At 48.8% G+C, this 15576-nt stretch overlaps 1 protein-coding gene and 1 non-coding gene across 5 annotated transcripts in view; one reads left to right on the top strand and one right to left on the bottom strand.

Moving 5' to 3' along the window:
* PDPK1 (3-phosphoinositide dependent protein kinase 1) overlaps positions 1 to 15576 on the bottom strand; it is a 77631-nt gene that overhangs the window by 61867 nt on the left and 188 nt on the right. The window contains exon 1 of one of the 4 annotated variants that reach the window (XM_074381773.1): positions 10025 to 11835. The exons of 2 other annotated variants lie outside the window; for them this stretch is intronic. The gene's annotated coding sequence lies outside the window, so the exon portion shown is untranslated. Of the gene's footprint in view, positions 1 to 1428; positions 5775 to 10024; positions 11836 to 15576 lie in introns of those variants that run through there. One more of the 4 variants, XM_039477823.2, reaches the window with a different exon arrangement.
* On the top strand, positions 14579 to 14685 carry LOC120367525 (U6 spliceosomal RNA). Its single transcript, XR_005581893.1, has one exon. It is a non-coding gene; the product is annotated as a U6 spliceosomal RNA (small nuclear RNA).

Here is a 15576-nt window from a genome sequence, read left to right as displayed (position 1 = left end):
AGAGGCTGAGGCGGGTGGATCACCTGAGGTCAGGAGTTGGAGACCAGCCTGGCCAACACGGTGAAACCCTTTCTCTACCAAAAATACAAACATTAGCTGGTGTGGTGGCACATGCCTATAATCCCATTTACTTGGGAGGCTGAGGTAGGAGAATCACTTGAACCCAAGAGGTGGAGGCTGCAATGAGCAGAGATTGCACCACTGCATCCACCCTGGGAGACAGATCAAGACTCTGTGAGGGGGGGGTGGGGGAAAGAGTAGAAACTCTCAAAGGAAAATTAATTTGAGATCTAATTACATTTTCATGTCCACCAAAAAACAAATCCAGGCTCAACTGAAGGATGCAGCACATTGTTTAGTCACTAATAAGTGTTTAAAAAAATGTCAACATCAAAATATCCAGCATCCCACACTCTAAACTGCTAAATGTAGCAATCATTTAATTAGCAAATAGATTAAAATGCAAATGAATTTAGTAGCAAAAGCAAAGAGATGATCTGTGGGTTTCTCCTCCACCTCCCATCAAGTCTCACAACAAGAGTCACCAAGAGTCTTCCCAAGACTTAACTACCTGGTATCAAGGCAGTCTTGTCCGGGGCAGATGAGGAAGTGTCAAGGTGGTACAACCTGCCCAGGTCTCAGGAGGCCAAAGCAAGTGTGTATGGGAGAAGGCACAGCATGGGCAGCCCTGAGCTGAGTGGGCAGAGTGTGCGGCTTCCCTGGGCTCTGGGGTCCATGTGGGGAGGGTGCCCAGCTGAAGAGCTTTCTTTCCCAAAATGGTTCTGAGGGATTCTGTGAGGGTGGGAGAATCATGGATGGATTTTCCTCCTCTAGTGTGAAATGTAGTTCAAAACATCTTGACAATGGAAGGTGATTTATCCATTAATTCCCCAAACAGATAATTCACCAAACACCTACCAGGAGCCAAAAACTATCTGAGCCCAGGACTGAGAAGAGAAGACTCCTGGGTCAGCACCAGGGCAGGTGACAACTGACTGGTGCTTCTGATATCCCCCTATATCTTTATCTCTTTAAGAAGGATAAAGCGCAAATTAAGAAAGGATTTTACATAAGAAATGAGCTTGGGAAGCTGGAAGCTTCCAAATACTCAGGGTCAGTCTTTCAGCCTCAGGGGGAGGCCACTGTTCTCTATACATTTGGTATTTCAGCAATTGCAACTAGATAATTTAAACACATCTTGGCTTCTAAGAAGGTTCTTTCTCCCCCCCTACAAACCTTAGGAAGACAATCCAAAGTATCACCTGAGTAAAAAGATCCAAAAGATTAGTCATTAGTTACTAAACTGTCTCTGTCTAAGCCGTCTGCACTTGAACTACTCCTGGGCCTCAAACAGACAAGAGCTGTTCCAAGTCCAACATCAGAACCGCCCCCTGCCACTTGCTCCCAGTCAGTCCCTGGACACGTTACCTCAACACTCTGTGGCTCAGATTCCTCATCTGAAAGTCAGGCAGCCAGATGGCAAGCAGAGGCTTGCTTTCAGGATTTATAGAGTTCACCCACAAGATGCACCTGAGCAGGTCTTGAAGCCAGCTGTAAGCACTTTCATAACTAAATAACACAGAAGACACATACATAAAGTTTTCTCAACCAATGGTCATTGGATCATAAAATAAGCCTTTCAAAGCCAAATGAAGTGTGTCCCCTTTTTCAAATGCCTTAAATATCTACTGAATTAGAAGGCCCAACTCTAACTTTGGGGACAAAACTATATAGGAAGGCTGAGCTCCCTCACACACAGAAGAGAAATCAAGTCAGAAATCAGGCCAGGCGCAATGCCTAACACCTGCAATCGCAGCACTTTAGGAGGCCAAGGTGAGAGGATCAATTGAAGCTAGGAGTTCAAGACCAGCCTGGCCAATATGGTGACTCCCTGTCTCTACTGAAACTACAAAATTAGCCGGGTGTGGTGGCAGGCACCTGTAATCCCAGCTACTCAGAAGGCTGAGACAGGAGAATCACTTGAACCCAGGAGGAAGAGGTTGCAGTGGGCAGAGATTACGCCATTGCACTCCAGCCTGGGCGACAAAAGCAAAACTCCTCTCAAAAAAAAAAAAAAAAGAAAAAGAAAATCAGGGCGCCTCCTGTTCAGATGCCGTCATGCAGCTGAACACTTCAGCCAGCAAGAGAAATGATCCCAAACAAAAAGCTAAGCTACCTTTAAATGGCAGCGTCTGCTCTGGAGCCTGGGAATACAGAGACAGGTACAGCCAGCTTTCGAGCGCACATGCACTCTCACAAGTGGCAAGCAGGAACAGCCCTCTCCAGGCCCCAAGATGAAAGCTGTGAGAGGCTGCCACAATCCAACCAGCTCATTCGCAAAGGGATACTGCCCTGAGGTCAGCTGTGTTCACTGGCAAAGAACTTTCGGTAGAAAATTCCTCTCACCCCAGGAAACTCCACAAAACTAGGCCCAGCAGAGAAAACCAGGTGGAGATGGGGGTGTTAGGGAGTGACTGCTGCTAACTTCCCCCACCCTTCAGGCTGCCACCGCTAAGGACAACTGGTCGAGTAGCAACACCAATGTCCCAGTCGAGTTCTAGGCTTACCGCTTAGCTGTGCGTAAGCCACCCCCTCTCCGACCCATAAGGGCTCTTCTATAAAATGAGGCTAATGACAAAATGAGGCTAATGACACGGGCCCACCTGCAAGGGCTGCCGGCCCCACACCAGACAGGAGCGTGAAGCACTGTGTGGAGTCCAGCGGGTGGCTCACAGGGGAGGCCCTGTGTCGGAGGGAATTCTTGGTGTCCTCACACCACCAACCCATGCTCAAAGGCTCTGCCCACACTGGTCCTTGACCACAGGCAAACGGGGAGCTAGCCCACACCAGGCAAGTGGTCACCAATGCTCTCCTGCCGTGCAACTCAGCAAAAAGCAGCTTACTCCAATCAGCGTGGAACCCCAGCAACAGGTGAGGGCCGGAGGAAGGCTGTTTCTATTTCTCCACAAAGGGAGGGGGAACAGTGCTGGGGTGACCTCAAGGGCAGCAACTCAATCTGTCCCCCCACAGCCATCTCCACCTAACTTTAAATGCTATAGTTTAAAATAAATAAAATGCCGTTTTTCTCTACTAAAAATAACATTTATTAAGTGCTGCTTGCCACACTTTCTTCTGAGCATTTTACATGTATTATCGTGGTTAGTCCTCAAAACAACTCTGGGGCTGGGTACCATCAGCACCCTTTCTACAGATGGGGACACGGAGGTATACAGCAGGCTTCTGTCCAAACATTCCACAGGGAAGTGAGAAGCAGTTCTGAAGCAGAATGCAACTGCAGAGCCTACATTCGCAGCCCTCCGATGAGAATCGATATGCCTATCTGATGCTGTGTGTTCCCCAGGGAATCAGGAGGGGCCGGGGCAAAACTACAGCACCTATCCTTAGCGCCTGGCCACACAGCAGGCCACACCCTTCTGACCTGCCCATTCCCCAACACGGAATCATCTAGGCGATACAGTCAGAAATCAAACTAAGATGTATATGACTAAAATATTCATTCAGAAGTTACTCCTAGCAACTGTATCAATGACCCCCATGTGAAGCCACTAAGTCATCAGCGGATGCTGGTGAGACCACATGGGCTCATAAACCTTTTTGAACTTCCAGGTTCATCAGTCCATTCATTCAAAAAGGACTCAAGGAATCATGAGCATTAACTAAGGAGTTGATGAAGGAACTAGTATCTTCTAGATGCAGATCTATGTTGTGGGCAGAAATAATTAACTATTGGAGCTGTATCAGAAAAACAGCAGCACGTCCCAGACAATTAATCCAATCTGTACACTTGTAAGATTCCACTTCACAGTCCAATAACCTTAGATAAAATGTAGAGTGACTATGCATTTAAAAGCTTTACTCAATGAAACCTATTCTTAGAAACTATCAACAGGCTCTTGCCTTCTGTTTTCCTAAAATTAATTTAACATAATTGAAGTTAAGAACTAAGAAAAACTGAGTTTCTAACCTGAAGTAGTCACATTTCTTATATACCATTTAAATATGAATCTTCCGCTGGCAATTCAGTTCATTCTGGAAACGTCTCTGCCACAACCCAGTTTGGGAATGAGGGTGACAACTAAGGCGCGGAGCACCTCCCCACCTGTCTACAGGAAATGTCCTGGGTCCCCAAGACTAACAGCCCAAACACAGGGAAATCTGGTGTGCACAGGTACCCTACCTCTGGGGTTCCAGCCCCACTGCCCCTCCTTGTCCCCATTGGCTGGCCTGCCTGTCCCCTTCAAGGACAATCTGTGGTGCTGGGCTGGGAATTCCCAGCACATCCCAGCCTGCAGTTGCTTAGGCAGCACTGGTCACTGGTCCCTAGCTCACAATGGCCCACCAGCTCTGCCCTCTCCTCCTCTGTCCTTCAGCCTCAGCAGGGACTGTGTTGCTCTCTGTCCCTGCGGGACCAGGGCTCTGTATTCTCCACATCAACAGCGTTTCCACAGGCAAGGTGCTGTGTTCCTGTGAGCAGCAAAAGGACTGCTGGAATGCCACACACAGTTCCTCAAGACCCTGAAGTCTCCCATAGACACATGCATACCCACAGAAACCTGGAATACTGTTCCAGTAACGCTAATGGGAGACCCTCTCAGGAAAATGCCAAATCAGTGTGGTCAGACTTTGGTGGTTTTTCTCTTTTTGAGACTGAATTTTACTCTGTCACCAGGCTGGAGTGCAGTGGCACGCTCTCAGCTTGAACCTCTACCTCCCAGGTTCAAGCAATTCTCCTGTTTCGGCCTCCCAAGTTAGGACTACAGGAGTGTGCCACCATGTCCAGCTAATTTTTGTATGTTTAGTAAAGATGAAGTTTCACCATGTTGGCCAGGATGGTCTTGATCTCTTGACCTAATGATCCACGCACCTTGGCCTCCCAAGGTGCTGAGATTACAGGTGTGAGACACTGCCTGGCAGGACTTTGGTCTTGAATCTTCAGAAGCTACTCTCTCCTTGATATAGTAAAAACACAAAAACCAGCCCGTAGAATGTCAATGGCCACATGAATGCCACCTGGCAGAAACACCCCTCTAGGAAATTTACAACCACATAAGAGAGACCCAGCAGATTTCTAACCAAGCATGCCTATCTGACACCTGAAACGACACAGAAACACACGTTCCCCGTTCCTGGACTCCTCATCTGCAAGATGTAAATAGTTTCTTCTTGGGGACAGTAACAGGCAACAGAGATACAGAGAGACCTTATCCCAATGTAACATTAACAGCTATCTCTAAAGTAAAACTTCACATCATCATTAGCGTGCAGAGAAGAGCTATTTTGTCAGGCATGACATTCATCCGCACCTCCAACCAACCCCCCACTGAGGAGTTTAGTTACCAGAGACATGAAAAAAAGGGAGGGTAGTGGGCCAGTCTGGGATCTCACCCTCACTTCACTAACTCCAGGCACCTAATGCTGCAGACAGGTCAGGGTTTTTATTTTATTCTCATTCTGAAAAAGTCTCAAGCTCAAAATGATGGTTAAAAAAAATACATTAGCCAGACACGGTGGCTCAAGCCTGTAATCCCAGCACTTTGGGAGGCCGAGGCGGGTGGATCACGAGGTCGAGAGATCGAGACCATCCTGGTCAACATGGTGAAACCCCGTCTCTACTAAAAATACAAAAAATTAGCTGGGCATGGTGGCATGTGCCTGTAATCCCAGCTACTCAGGAGGCTGAAGCAGGAGAATTGCCTGAACCCAGGAGGCGGAGGTTGCGGTGAGCCGAGATCGCGCCATTGCACTCCAGCCTGGGTAACAAGAGCGAAACTCCGTCTCAAAAAAAAAAAAAAAAAAAAAAATACATTAGCAAGCTCTCCTGTGCAGATGCTGCTGGTGCCGAGCTTTGTGTGTCTGGGGTAACAAGAGTGAGCATGGGCCCCAGGTGGTTTGGAAGTGGTTATGGGGCGGACGCAGTAGTCCTGTAATCCCACACCTGTAATCCCAGCACGTTGGGAGGTCAAGGCGGGTGGATCACCTGAGGTCAGGAGTTTGAGACCAGCCTAGCCAACATGGCAAAACCCTATCTCTACTAAAAATACAAAAAAATTAGCCAAGTGTGGTGGTGCAAGTCTGCAATCCCAGCTACTTGGAAGGCTGAAGCAGGAGAATCACCAGAACCCTGGGGACAGAGGTTGCAGTGAGCCAAGATCACACCACTGAACTCCAGCCTGGACAGAGCCAGACTCCAGCTAAAAAAAAAAAAAAAAAAATTAGCTGGGTGTGGTAGTGTGCACTTGTAATCCCAGCTACTCGAGAGGCTGAGGCAGGAGAATCACCTGAACAATAGGACGTGGAGGTTGCAGTGAGCCAAGATTGCACCAGTCTGGGTGACAGAGCAAGACTCTGTCGTTAAAAAAAAAAAAAAAAAAAAAAATTCAAAGACAGGCTAAAAGCACTAACCATCACCTTCTTTTCTTCATCCGTGATCTTCAACAATGCCCTAAACCTACCCAGAACCAATGCACAAAAGCTCTGTGTACTGATATTAAATTAGTTGTAATCAGTAAACATGCTCACAGCATATAAATCAGTACATTCTGACAAAATGTACGTGGAGAGCATAACTCCCCCTTGTAGGTGTGGGTGCACGTGGTGGCTTTCTTCCAAAGAGCACAGTATGAAAGGCTGGGAGTGACTTCACAGGGAAGAATCTGACAAGTGCTGCCTCGGTCAGGTGGCCAAGGTCAACATCACGCAGCACTCTCACGGCACAGACCCTTGATGTGACACAGCACTCTCACGGCACAGACCCTTGATGTGATGCAATGAACAGCGCACGACCTCTATGCTCTTCCTCCCAAAAATCGGTAACTCCAGTCTCGGCACCACTCAAAACCATTAAGGTCATCAAAAAACAAGGAAAGTTGGAGAAAGCGTAACAGCCAAGAGGAACCCTGTCATGGGAGATTCTGGAGGGGGGATCCTGGGACAGGAGGAGGACATGACGTAAAAACTAAGGAAGTGTGAAAAACATATGGACTTTACTCTGTATTAACATTGGTTGATTACTTGTAACAAATATACGACACTAATTCAAGATTTTAGTACCCAAGGAAACAGGGTGCAGAGTTATTGGGCAACCCTCTGCATTACCTTTTCAATTGTTCTATAAATCTAAAACTGTTCTAGGCCACATGAGGTGGCACACACCTGTAACCCGAGCACTTTGGGAGGCCAAGGCGGGAGGATCACTTGAGGCCAGGAGTTCAAAACTAGCCTTGGCAACATAGTGAGGCTCCATTTCTACATTAAAAAAAAAAAAAAACTGTTCAAAATATAAAGCCTATTTTTTAAACAAGAAGAAGGAATTACAGATTACCCTTTAGTTGGCCAGGCACAGTGGCTAACACCTGTAATCATAGCACTTTGTGAGGCCAAGGCAGGCTGATCGCCAGGTCAGTAGCTCAAGACCAGCCTGACTAACACGGTGAAACCCCGTCTCTACTAAAAATACAAAAATTAGCCAGGCATGGTGGAGAATCACTTGAACCCATGAGGTGGAGGTTGCAGTGAGCCAAGATCACACTACTGCACTGCAGCCTGGGCAACAATACGAGATTCCATCTCAAACAGAAAAATGCAATGTTAATGCTATCTCAGATGTGATGATGATGAGGCTGTACAGGAGACAGCTTCTGAGCTCAGAAAGCACCTGGAGAAGGATTCTAGGCTGAAATACTAACACGTGTGTGACTTATTTTCAAATAAAAATAACAGAAAAAAATTTTGGAGCTGAGGGAGTAACATATAAAAGCGAATATGGAAAAAGTTAGCAACTGGTAGAATCCAGGTGAAAGGGCTAGGGATATTCATTGTACTATGCTTTCAACTCTTCTTTCATTTTGACATTTTCAGAATAAAAATTAGTAGAGAAAAGTTCATCCTCACTTCAGTAAGCTCCCGGGGATAGAGCCAGACCTACCTTATTAACCTGTTTCCCCGCTGCTAGCTGAATGCCAGGTCCTCATCCCACTGGCCCAGCAAACCACTGAACCACTGCTAACGTTTCTCCGGGAACCTCCCTCCACGCTTCTTCCTGGGCCTGAGGAAAGTGACACTGGGCATGCTGCTTTGCAACCAGGTCTTTTCAAGTAAAAACATTTTGTAACTACCTGTCGGGAAAGTACAGTCAGCCCTCCCCATCCAAAGGCTGACCCCACGTGCATGGATTCAACCAACAGTGGATAGAAAATATTAGGGGGCTGGGCGCGGTGGCTCAAGCCTGTAATCCCAGCACTTTGGGAGGCCGAGCCGGGTGGATCACGAGGTCGAGAGATCGAGACCATCCTGGTCAACATGGTGAAACCCCGTCTCTACTAAAAATACAAAAAATTAGCTGGGCATGGTGGTGCGTGCCTGTAATCCCAGCTACTCAGGAGGCTGAGGCAGGAGAATTGCCTGAACCCAGGAGGCGGAGGTTGCGGTGAGCCGAGATCGCGCCATTGCACTCCAGCCTGGGTAACGAGAGCGAAACTCCGTCTCAAAAAAAAAAAAAAGAAAATATTAGGAAAAAAAGAAATTGCCTCCATACTGAACATGTGCAGACTTTTTTTCTTGTCATTATTCCCTAAACAATACAGTACAGCAACTATTTACATAGCATTTACATTGCATTAGGCATTACGTGCCATCTAGTGACGACCAAGTGCACAGGAGGGAGTGCACTGGTTACATGCAAACACTGCACCGCCTCAGAGGCAGGGACTTCAGCACCCTCTGATTCTGGTGTCTGGGAGAGGTCCTGGAACCCATTTCCACAGAGCCTGAGGGACAACACAGACTCACCACAATGTTTCAACCTATCTCTGGCTGAGGGGAAATCAGGATATTTCTAATTCTCCCCTATTTCAAAGCTGTGACAAATATTCTAAGAGCAAAATCTTTGCATGCACCTTATTTTCCAAGCTTAAATTGCCAGAAGCTGAACTGTTGAATCAGTCTCTCTCTGAACACACAATGGGAACTGACTGCTGCCCCACCTCAGCAACAATAGGCGCTATGTTCCCACCTGTACTGAGTTGCAGCTTCTGTGTACAAACTCAAAGTACTACCATTTTCTCTGCAATGCACTCCAGCCTGGGCGACAAAGCAAGACTCCATCTCAACAACAACAAAAAGCAGATTGGTCAGAAAAGACTATACAGCCATGAGTGTTTCCATGTAGGGAAATTTCTCCAGGCAAGGAGGAAAAGCATGGTGAAGACAAGAACTGCTGAGAACAGGGCTACAGGGAACATCCTGGACCCTCTGGGCCACAAACACTGGAAAGAGAGGCCATGGCAGGGCACCCGAGACTGGGCCCCATAAAGTGACAGGCCAGGAGAGGAGGGGGAGGTGCAAGAGGGCTGGCACCTGGGGACCAGCCAACAAGTCCTTGGAGCCCTCCCTCACCAGAAAAGGGGAAGGAGAAAGGACAGTGGCAATGGCCAGAGTGAGGAGAACGCAGCATCGGAGTGAGGTCCGCGCTGATGGAGCGCCGCCCGGAGGGACGGCAACTGAGGCCGCAGCACTGAGGGCTGCACTAACGCAGCAAGGGGAGAGAGTCACCACACCCAAGACTCAGGAGCAAGGTCCTGTCCCTTCTCCCACCCCCGGGGCTCCTGGAATCACAGAGGAAGAACTGAAAAGTGAGGGCCCCCTTTCCCACGTTTCACTGCAGGTCAACACATGCCAGGAGCATTTCAGGCTTTGAGTCTTCCCTGCAAATCTCATCAGCCTTTTCTGAAGGCATTCAATGCACAGCTGTCACTTTGGGCTACAACCCCCTCCTACTGCAGTCAAATTAATTCCAAAAGGGAAAAAACAGGTTGAAGAATGGGACTTTAACAATGAATTTATTGTAAAAACTAAGCCCATAGCCAGATGAATCCTGACTGGCATACTGCTGAGGCACACAGCCTCTCCTCAGCCCTCTCCAGCATGGGAGGATCTGTCACTAGCTCCATAAACACGCGGGAGACGCGAAACCGCCAGAACTAACATCCTTGGCCTCCAGACATACCTTCAAACCTTGTCTTTAAGTATTTCGATTCCCTGAAGGCTGTGAGCTGATTTGAAACACAGACTGGGCCAGTCCCCAGGACGGTGGCTGATACAGAGGGCATCTGATCTTGCCTGTGGAATGAAGAAAGTCACTGGGCTGTCCAGGAACTACATGCCCACCGTCATCAGATGAAAACCACACACTTGTTTATTCTGCAGGGGGCAGTGTGCTCAACAGTGAGCTGCTAATGTCAGGCTTGTCCATCTTCTTCATACTCAAGCTCTATAGTACTGTTCGCAATTCTGTGGGCCCTTGTATAATCCAACTTTTAAACAGAAACCAGGCTGAGCACGGTGGCTCACACCTCTAATCCCAGCACTTTGGGAGGCCAAGATTGGAGGATCCCTTGAGCCCAGGAATTTGAGACTAGCCTGGAAACACAGCAAGACCTCCATCTCAATCAATCAATCAATAATATAGGTGGTTGCACACCTGTAATCCCAGCTACTCAGGAGGCTGAGGCACAAGAATCCCTTCAACCAGGAGGGAGAGGTTGCAATGAGCCGAAATAGTGCCATTGTACTCCGGCCTGCATGACACAGCAAGATTCTGCCTCAAATTAATAAATAGACAAATAAACAAACAGAAACCAGAATCAGGTGTTCTTATAAGGGATATGAAACCCAGAAATGTCAATCTTCTATAATGAATTGAGTAATTCTCTTAACACATTCAAAGAGACCTGGAATTTCTTGGAGTAAAAATTCTGGTTTAAATATCAGGAAAATTGTCTAGACTAAGAGAATGGAAACAGACTTTGTGCAACCAACATCAGGTACAGAAAACAGACCCCAACAATCATCATGAACCCAAACAGGTCTTTCTCCTCGCTGAGAGAGAAGAGAACACACAGAACCCATTCCTCATCAGTCTTTGAGAAAACATGCCCTGCCTGGGATCTAACAGCTACAGATGGAACATACAACCTGTTCTCAATATTCAAATAATTTTTTAAAGGACCTAGTATCACACTGAGCAAGTGAATAATGCAATTCTGTTACAGAAGAATGCATGGCTGAAAAAACCTGAGCAATATATGTCCAAAACTTGAAGTTTCCATGCCAGCACTTCCTCCCAGCACCCTGCCCTTTGAACATGCCTTCAAAACAACTGTGCTGTGCAGCCCGGCAACCACCTGTCATCGCACGGCAGGCGTGGAGTGGCACGCACCACCCTGGGCCCTCGCACCTGCTCGGGGGGCTGTTTCTGTACCCAGTGCTCCTCTGCAGCCACAACCTGCCTCCCCACAGAACTGCAGCACCGTGTGGCATCCTGTCCAAGCCCATTTCCACAAAAGACGCCTCTCGAGAAGGAGAAAGTGCCACGCTAATACCCACTCTCTTCCAAACACATCCTCTCAGAAGGGACTGGCCACACTTGTCCCCTCATTTCTGCAACACTTCCCAGTTCATCACCCGCTTGCCCGACTCCATCTTCCACCAGTGTCAATCAGCTGCCCTGGAGCACCTAAACCCTGGGTCAGGTGGCTCGGGGGATGAGGGCATACACTGAAAAGGAGAACACTCCCTGTTCCTCCCCATAACCGTGCTGAAGGCAGTCTAGAGGGCCAAGACCTGCCAAGAAGAGCTGCCTTCTTCAGGCCCCACATCTCTGCAGACTGCTGTTGGATCCTTCTCATAAAATACATCTCAGAGGGCCGTGCGCGGTGGCTCAAGCCTGTAATCCCAGCACTTTGGGAGGCCGAGGTGGGTGGATCACGAGGTCGAGAGATCGAGACCAACCTGGTCAACATGGTGAAACCCCGTCTCTACTAAAAATACAAAAAATTAGCTGGGCATGGTGGCGCATGCCTGTAATCCCAGCTACTCAGGAGGCTGAGGCAGGAGAATTGCCTGAACCCAGGAGGCGGAGGTTGCGGTGAGCCGAGATCGCGCCATTGCACTCCAGCCTGGGTAACAAGAGCGAAACTCCATCTCAAAAAAAAAATACATCTCAGAAGAGCAGAACAAACTACCTCCCTCTTAGTACTGGGACCTCACCTTGCCAGCTCTGGACTCAGCTTGGACTGGCTGTTGGGGCATCGTTGGGGACAGGAACACATCACACTATGCACCAGACCAGCCACATAAGAACAACTCCCCAAAAGGAGGGAGAAAATGGAAAACCACTTCTCTCCATGTTGTCTGCTCTCCCCTTGCCTTCTCCTAAAGATGCAGCCACCTTTGCAAAAGACAGAACCACCCTAGGGAGTGCAGGAGGCCACTCTGCCTAGTTCCCCAATTCTACCTTCAGCAAAATCATTACGTTTCTTTTTTCCAAAGGGAGGATTCCAAGCCTCACCCATTCAGAGTACTGACCTCAAACAAGGCCGAATCACAGCCTCTGTCCAAACAGCTGCTTTCTGACAGCAGGAGGCTGAAACAGGCCCCAGGGTCACAGAGTTCAGCCATCTGCCCAAGAAAATATGTACAGTTCTTCCACATGAAGACACCCCTCCTGCCTCCAGCACGGCATGGTCAAGACATTCAGGTCCAACCCCCAGGAAGACATCCTGGGCAATGGCACTGAAGACTTTCTTCCACAGAGTGCTGGGCTGAGCTGTCTGGCAGACCCTTCCTCGGGGGTTCCAAGCACGAAGGGCAGGGTGACCCTGGAGTCTCAACCCCTTATGAGGCAGGTATTTAACGTCTCCGCAGCTCACCTTCTGCACCTGTAAAATGGGAACAACACCTACCTTGCAATGAGGTGTCAAAGTACCTAGGAAAGTGCCTGACTTGAGTAGTCAGCTCAAGAAATGGTACTCACAACCTCTGCCCCACTTAGCATCAGACTGGGCCAGGCCACTGTCTGCTTTACACGCGCACTGCTCCCCCTGCTGGCTGTCTACCAAACACGGGCAAGTTCACTGGAAGGGGGCTGGCTTCTCATACAGGGCCCCCCTAAAGTCCAGATGCAAACCCACTTGAACCTGAAGGTCTATCCGTCCTCAGTTAACTATCCAGAATTAGGGCTGCCTCTACCATTACGGATAGGAAACACGGCATATTCTCACATACGTACACATCAGGGAATTCAACTGACAGAGATGCAAAAGCCTCGTTCCTGACATTTCCTCACATGGAAATCTATCTTGTATTCTATCATTCTTGCTCACTGGATTCAGTAATTTTGTGCAAAAAAAGCTGCCTAGGTGAAGAAAACTGCAGATATTAAATGTCCATCATGTGGAACTGCTAAGGCCATGAGAAAATGTGCTCAGGCCCCGCACGGTGGCTAACACCTGTAATCCCAGCACTCTGGGAGGCCGAGGCAGGTGGATCACGAGGTCAGGATTTCCAGACCCGCCTGGCCAATATGCTGAAAACCTGTCTCTACTAAAAATACAAAAATTAGCTGGGGGTGGTGGCGTGGGCCTGTAGTCCCAGCTACTCAAGGAGGCTGAGGCAGAAGAATTGCTTGAACTGAGGAGGCAGAGGTTGCAGTGAGCCGAGACTGCGCCACTGCACTCCAGCCTGGGGGACAGACAGAGACTCTGTCTCAAAAAAAAAAAAAAAAAAAATTTGCTCTTTCCTCTTCCAATGGATGCCACCAAATACACACCTTGCTTTCAGACAGCGTCAGTGGGTGCAAGTTAACCTCACAGACTTCACCATGACTGTAACCCCAGCCTCAACTGAGCCTGACCAAGCAGCCTAATTCATGTTTTTGCATGTTAGCTGGGCACTCCGGGGTACACATGTTGAAACAGCCAAAGGCATCCCTTTCACCCTTCACCATTTTTCTCAACTGAACCGTTTTCCTTCTTTAATGCTTCGGATTATAACACCTCTCTACAAAATCCACAAGTGAGCTGCAGAAGGTTCAAGAGCCTCCTGACGAAGTCACAAAATTCAGTGTCAACTCTGCATTTTTCTCAGAAGAGGGCCTGTATCTTTCCTCAGATTCTCAAACTCACGACCTCTGCCCCCACAAAAAAGATCAAAAACATCTATCAAAAAGCCGCAGCTGCCGGACGCAGTGGCTGACACCTGTAATCCTGGCACTTTGGGAGGCAGAGGAGGGTGGATAATCTGAGTTAGGAGTTCGAGACCAGCCTGGCCAACATGACGAAACCCCATCTCTACAAAAAAATACAAAAGTTAGCTTGGCGTGGTGGCGTGTGCCTGAAATCCCAGCTACTCAGGAGGCTGGGTAAGGAGAATCGCTTGAACCAGGGAGGCCAAGGTTGCAATGACCCTAAATCGGAGCACTGCACTCCAGCCTGCCCGAGGGGAGTGAGACTCCATCTCAACAACAAAATAGCCAAGCGTGGTAGCGCAATCTTGTAATCCCAGCTATTCAGGAGGCTGAGGCAGGAGAACTGCTTGAACCCGGAAGCAGAGTATGCGCTGAGAGTCGAGATCACACCATTGCACTACAGTGTGGACAAGAGCAAAACTACGTCAAAAAAAAAAAAAAAAAAAAAAAAAAAAAAAAAAAAGTCCCATCCTGGAAGATAAGGGATCAAGAAAATTTCTTGAGTTTTCCTTCATTTAAAATATTTGCCTTTTAGTGCTCGCTTCGGCAGCACATATACTAAAATTGGAACGATACAGAGAAGATGAGCATGGCCCCTGCGCAAGGATGACACGCAAATTCGTGAAGCGTTCCATATTTTTAGAACTATTGTATACATAAAATAAACTTATTTTTACATTGGGAAAAAAAAAATTTGCCTTTTAAATCAAGCTTTGCAAGCTATGTAGACGTTCTTCCATCAGCCACTACACATCGCATACAAGGCATAAATTCTTAAACCATCGTCCCCAGACTCTAGAACTTAGCATATGGAAAACATAAAAACATCAGGGATACTTTTAGCAACAGAGAAAATATAGAAACACCAGCGATACTTTCAGCAAAACATTTCACCCAACAAGTGGTTTGTTTTGGTCCTTCCCCTAAAATCCCTCCTACCTGTCAAGCTCACTTCCCCTGGGTGATCCTGAACACTCGGCCTCCTAGGGGCTTCCCACAATGCTGAGCACAGCCACGGGCAGGAAAAGCACCCAAATGCCCCTTGGCAGGACCGTGAAAGGAGAGTTTACTCCACCACCCTCATCAAGAATTTGGAAATGGGGGCCCAGGCGCATCAGGTGCTTTGAGCAGGAACTCGCACCTTCTGCTTCTCTCGCAGGCGAAGGCGCCCGAGACCTCGACCCAGGGGGAGGCCGAAGGCGGTTCCTCTAACGACAGAACCGAAAGGTAACCCCGGAGGTTCGACTCCAGGCTGCCCCGAGCCGAAAACAAACTTTCCAGGCACTTCCACCCGCCGGGCCGGGTGACACCTCCCGGCCTCCCCCGCCCTCAGCGCGTCTGTCAGCGCCCCCGGCCAGGCCCGCGCCCGCCGCAACCCAGGCCCGGGCTTCTCGCCGCAGCCAAGCAGCGCCCTCGGCCGGCGCCCGCCATCCCCGGCCCGGCCGCTCGGCCGCAGGTGAGGCGCCGCCCGGCCCTCGGGACCCTGGGCCGCCCCGCCTCGCCGGACCCGGGCGGCCGCCGCAGCCGGCGGG

This window comes from Saimiri boliviensis, chromosome 12, assembly GCF_048565385.1.
Source record: "Saimiri boliviensis isolate mSaiBol1 chromosome 12, mSaiBol1.pri, whole genome shotgun sequence".
Lineage (NCBI taxonomy): Eukaryota > Metazoa > Chordata > Mammalia > Primates > Cebidae > Saimiri > Saimiri boliviensis.
The sequence above is the reverse complement of the archived record's forward strand: the minus strand, read 5'-3'. Positions and strand labels throughout refer to the sequence as shown.